Below are 6,363 nucleotides of genomic sequence, written 5' to 3' on the forward strand. Positions count from 1 at the left end.
TTATAAGGTTATAAATAAGATTTTCGACTTGTTTGCAACTTTTATTGCAATTTTTCAAGTTTACAATAAGGTATCCAACATCTCTTAAAATCAATGAGTCAATAAATATCGACACGTAAAATTATATGCTAATTTTCACAAAAATCAATTAGAAAACTATAGTGTGAATCTCAATGTACTTTCAAGTGAGTAATATGAGACGAGTCAATCCAAATTTGATTATTAGTAATTGGATGGGGTTGTCGAAGTCTCGAGGGGTAATGCCAATGGAGACCATGGTCTATCATGGAGTAGTTGAGGTTCGGTCGATATCAATGGATCAATCGATGGCTATTGTGGAGGTGTAAGTGAATTTCAAAAATGATTTTTTTAAATATAGTTTATTTTTGGAATTAAGTATAGATTCCCCGTCATGAATGGAATTATTTTTTCCATGATTAATTTTCTCTCGAAAAAATAAATTCTTGAAATTTAATAAGAACACAGATACATTAATTAAAAAATAAAAATAGAAAGGGGACAATGTTCTATACATTCATGTTTGTAAATTGCCTAATACTAAAATAAAATAATAAAATAATAAAAAACATAAAGTGGATAGTTGTCTTTGGCCAAAAATAAAAAGGGTACCTGAACAAATACTAAATGTTCATTAAAGTAATATCGAACCTTAAACTGTGGCCCAGATATCTTTTTGGAGCACGTGGGGCTCCGTTGCCCCTGCCTTTCGACAAGTCACCCCTCCTTTGTTTAGATTTTTTAAATTGGTCGATGTGAGCTCACTAGCTTCAACGGGGACCGCAAGTGAAATAAAAACCACATTTTATTGGACTTTATCTTCAAACTATCAACCCATCTAATGAAATTTACTCAAATCCCATCAACATCTACTCATATATGACCCAATCCATCATATGGGATAATAAACGAGTCTTTAACCTATTTTGACGCATCTAGCACACTAGAATCAAACCAAACTAGTCGACTTTTGAGTAGTTTCCAATTTCTAACTTTTATGCCCGATGATAATCGGTCTGGTATCCAATTTCAGATGTAATGGATTGGATATATATATAGCTTTTTCTTTTATAATTCTTATTAGGGTTAATACCTGAAAAACCCAAAACTGATACATTTGTGACAAATTTACCCCAAACTAATTTTTACCATCAAAACCCCAAACCTTTGATAATTACAAAAAACCTGGTACACTTGTGACAAATTTACCTCTGTTAGTTTTCGTTAAATTTTATTATCAAATTATTAAGTTAAATGACATGATTGACTAGATATAATTTGGAATTTTACGATCGTTTGTCGAGTTTACAATTTTATGATTTTTGTGATATTAATCCAATTTGCTTAAGGGTATATTTGTCATAAATTTATTAATTTGGGGTTTCTTCGCGGTCGAATAAATTAGTTTAAAGTAAATTTGTCATAAATGTCTGGTTTAGGGTTTTTATGGTCGGTGGAATTAAATTTGTCGCGGATGTCTTGGGATTTTTCATGGTAAAAAATAGTTTTGAGTAAATTTGTCACAAGTGTACTAATTTTTTGTTTTTCAGGGTATTAACCCTTCTTATTATTACAAAACCTTAATTGCAATTCTTGCTCAGTCTCACTCTCACAAGGCAGAAGCCATGCCTCCCTCCTCAGTCTCTCTTGCTTGACACCTCCTCTATCCCTCTCTCTCGCTCAAAGTCATTGCCTTCTTCTCGCCTCCCTCTCGCTTGACGTCATCTCTTAGCTCAAGACTCTCTTGCCAATCACCTCCCTCTTTAATTCTCGCGGCTCATACTCACCTCTCCATTGCTCCTTCTCCTGTAAGTAACTTTCTTAGTCGTAATTTACTAATTCGTGTGGCAGTTTAGACTATGCACCTTAGAATCTTGCGGGGAATTGAAGGAAAAAAAAAAAAAAAAAAAAAAAAAAAAAGGAAAGATTTTACCATCAATTCTCGAACCCACTTAAGAGCCGGGGGGCCATATCAATCTAGTCCAATCCAAATACTAGATAAGCCAGTTCCAAGTTTACAAATTAGGAATTGACTCTTCTAATTTGGTTTACAATTTTAGGGTGGGAATCAATTTACCCTGAAATTAATCACTCCAACCTTTAGTTCTCGGCGTTTTGCGAAAGACTAGCCTGCAAAGTAAGCTTTTAGCCCTATAACCAAACATACAAGACAAAAATGTTCAATATTGTTCATGAAATTTGAATTAATGAAAGGATTGTAATGAATATCTTCATATAGTTCAAAAATAAAATTGAACATATAATAAAAATGCATGAATCATATTAAACAAATTAAAAATCCATAAATCATATTGCACATTAAGATAAAGTTTAGAATTTCTGTTTGCTCGACGATGTACTTTGTCCACCTTGGATGAATCGTTTTTTTCCCGGGTAATTCCATGGTCTTGCCTGACATTCATACAATGAAACTTTCGTGCATCGATTATTCATATGAGAAATGTTCAATTCCATACACCATCATCCGAATCGAATTTCACGTTTGACTTTTGCTCGTGTATTACTCGTCCATACATCGAATGGGGGTACGGTCATGTTTGCCTTATTGAGATGCAATTATGAACATCATTCATATCCATTTGTAGTCAAGTTTTTACAAAGTTAATGTCCATATTAATAATCAACCAATCAAACACATTTCCTTCGATTAGTGAGGAGGGAAATAAAGTCCAATAGAAGTTCGTATTTCACAGGTGCTGGACTCACTTAACTAAGCCGCATCTTTTACAGAAAAAAAAAAAAAACCGAGAATTTGTGCTGAGATCCTCCTAATTCTTTGTAATTAAGGTGGCGTAGCATATATGTGGATATAATAAGTTGGCTCGCGCTAGAGCAAGTGCAACCGATCAAGTTGATCAACTGGCTACTCTATTCACTAGGCCTGGCTCGGGCGTCCCTCACCCGATGCCCGGTGCCGGGACCTCCGCTGCCATCGGCAAAGGCCTCGCGGTGGCCAATGGAGGGAAAAGAAGAAAAGAAAGAAGCAAAAAGAGAAGAAAAGAAAAAGAAGAAAAAACTTGACAAAAGAAATTATTAAATTATTATTAAAAATTGTCATTGTCGGATGTGCCGTAAGAAGGTTAGTGTCCATGTCAACGATTTTTCGGCCAAAATTAGTCAAATTGACTTAATTGGAAAATTGAAAGGCTTAAGATTGAATTTAAAAAAAAAAATGCAATAAGTTTAAAACTTTTTAAACAATTTTCCTTGATACTTGTGCTTAGAAAGATGTTTGAATTCACTGTCTTTCAATCGAAATTACCGACATATGCTATATTGACATACTAAATTACAGAATCTTGACGGAAGAGGGAAGTGGAAATCTGCCACGAAGATGAGTTTAGTAGACGTGTTTTTTTTTGGATTTGGGTTGGTTACACTTGCCGTAATTGTGGGCGGAGGTTAAATTGTACGCTCATTTGTGGCATAGCCTTGAGAATTTGCCTGTTATAGTTGATTCCCCCTGATGTTGGGTTGCTGAGATCCGCGCCACTTGATTTGCATTTAGCCCGGAATGCTGATCGCGAAAAGCATGTTTCCAGGATTCTTTGTTTATGTAGATGTAGATGTTAAGAACTTGTTGAAGAGGACAATCTACGAGTGTAGTAGACTGCACATTCATTTCTAAGTTGCAAATGCAAGTGGTGAATAATAAGAAAGAGATCAACAATATCTGGTGAGTACTGCTGCGCTGTTAAAGGTGAGGGGTAAGCCACGAGTTCCGGTTGTGTGCATAATTAAGGAATGAGAGATGTTGCTGAATTTTAAAATTTTCAATTTACTATTATCTGAACGGTTCTCATTAAATCTTTTTTTTTTTTTTGGCTGTTAATTATGACTGTTTCACCCATAAAATTAGATTATCATTATTTTGGATACTGGAGCTGGAAATACTTTGAATGTTCGAGGACTGCAAAAGACTTGATAGCAGCAGGAGCTGCCGCTGTTTCTAGGGGCACTAGTTTCAGCCGAGAGAGGTATAATGCTGCTCCTTCTACAAAGCTCCTTTTCTTTTAATTACTCACTTCATGAGCGCTGAAGTTCTATTATGAACTACCTAGTCCGAAATTGTAAATTAGTCAAGTTTGAGCCTATGTTTCAGTTTCAGATATGTTGAATTTTAATCAGTTGGACATTCTGTGAAAGAAGTTATTACAAGTATACACCTTGTTAGCAAATTCTGGGTCAACTGTCATTCTTTGAGTTAGTTGTTCCTGAATTCTGTCTGACAACTGTGCATCTACTGATTTCAAATTACTTCCTCTTCAGGATCAAGCATGGCCAAAGAAGTGTGGCTGATATGTATCATTATCATTGTCATTTCAGGGCATATGCGTGGTAAGCAGGTATACAAGCCTGCCCTTGGTGAATTTGAGCTGTGATGTTCTCTTTCAAAACTCAGGAGCATAGAAACACATAAAACTGCGATTCCTCTCAAACTGCCTCATTTATTGGTCATACCAGGTGATGAGCATGCTGATAAAATAGCATCTGCAGGGAATGCTATTGGGAATTCTGACTTCTTCCTCATGGCTAGGACCAATGCACATGCAACATCAGCCAAAACTGCTCTATCTGATGCCATTGTAAGGGTTAATCTTTACATGGAGGTACTAGTAGACTGATCCTCTGCTTCTTGTCATGATCTACTGTGGAGTGAGGCTTCTGTTCGTTGTGAAGCAGAAATTCTGGTCTAAGAGGGCATCGCAGGGTCATCCCATGCTGAGACACAGGTTTACAGTGAAAATGCAGACCTCTTTCCTGACATTATTACAGTATTCAAGTGATGACTAGATGTTCAACCCAAAGTTAATAACAAGAAATAGATATTTTGGCATCTTAGTATTGGTAGATCTCCACTTTAATCCTATACCTTCATTTCTCCAGAAACTCATGCAACTTCTGCCATAATTCAAGTGTAGATTATATCATATGACTTCTTAGTTTGTGTTCCATTTGCCTCCTTTAACCCTTGCACTCTTGACGCTCATTATCACCCATTATCTCCCGTACTGCTCTCTGCATCATAAGGAATTCAGCAATTACGCTACTGACGAAACCATCCCAGGTAAGTTATACATTTTTAGACTGGTCATGAATGTGGCTTGTGAAGTCAAATTAGAGCCTTTTCAGTTGGAACTGAGGTGATTGAGCTCGATTGTTTACTTCAGGCAGGGATACAATTGCTCTTCATGAATCCGCTCGTGAAGGCATTTGCTGTCTAATGCTCTGTCTGAAGAAGGAAAAAGGAAAGTAAATATCAGCAACATATCCTGACCTTTCAAATGTTTGCATGATGATTTCTGTCAAAATTTCATTTTACTATGTGAATCCGCTCGTCGTTTCTTAGAATGTGCTGGATGGTCAAGCTGTTCGGACAATGTTTATTGGTGTTTCAAGACACTACAAAATGGAGCATAGTGTTTCCTCCGAAAGCATTGATAGAAATGAATAATCGAAATCATTTTTTTTTGGGTTTCTTAACTCCCTTTTGTTTATTGTAATAAAAGTCACTTGGCAGGAGCTGATGGATGCTTTGTGGAGGCTCTAGGGATGACGATGAGCTCAAGGAGATAGGACAGGACGGTGTACGAGAGGCTACAGGGGGTATGCAATATGATTGAAGGTAAAGTCACACCATTGACCGCTGCCGAGGAGCTGAAAGAGATGGGCTTTCATTTGATCGTGCGCCCGTGCACTGTGCTCTATGTGATCGCGCACCATTGCCGATGTCCTCAAGTCCTTGAGAGAAGGGAACTACAAGAGAGGATCTCGACAAAGATGCCTATGTCTGAGGAATTTAACCAGTCGAATCGGAACTTGCAGTCCTGATTCAAGCTCGAACCACGGTGCTCTGAATTTAAGGAGCGCCGACGGAGTAAATTCACAGTAACTGCAAAAAGCCGAAAGTAATCGAATATGTGCGGCAACATTTGAATTCCAATTTCCAGTTTCCCCCAAGGCTTCTAACACATCACGACCCACGCATTTGCATGAGAGATGCACCGCTTAGAGTGTGTTAGAACTCTTTTCAATATGAATGCTTTTGCCAAGTATTACATATCAATTTTTTTATTTTAAGTAAGTCTGTCTCTCTAATGGCCGACGATTCCAGCAACAGAAGATTATTATGCTGCCTAAAATATATTATCTGAACTTGGCAATTCTTCAGTCAAAGAAACTTGACAATTCAAGAAAGCACCATGCCTGACTACGGACCACAGCAGACGCGTTAGGAAGCATAGCACAAACACGCTAATCTGAACTTTCGTCTCTTGCACCGCCCGGAGATAAACACACTTATTATTATGCTGCCCTAAAAAT

Source organism: Eucalyptus grandis, chromosome 6 (assembly GCF_016545825.1).
Source record: "Eucalyptus grandis isolate ANBG69807.140 chromosome 6, ASM1654582v1, whole genome shotgun sequence".
In the NCBI taxonomy this organism is placed as follows: Eukaryota; Viridiplantae; Streptophyta; class Magnoliopsida; order Myrtales; family Myrtaceae; genus Eucalyptus; species Eucalyptus grandis.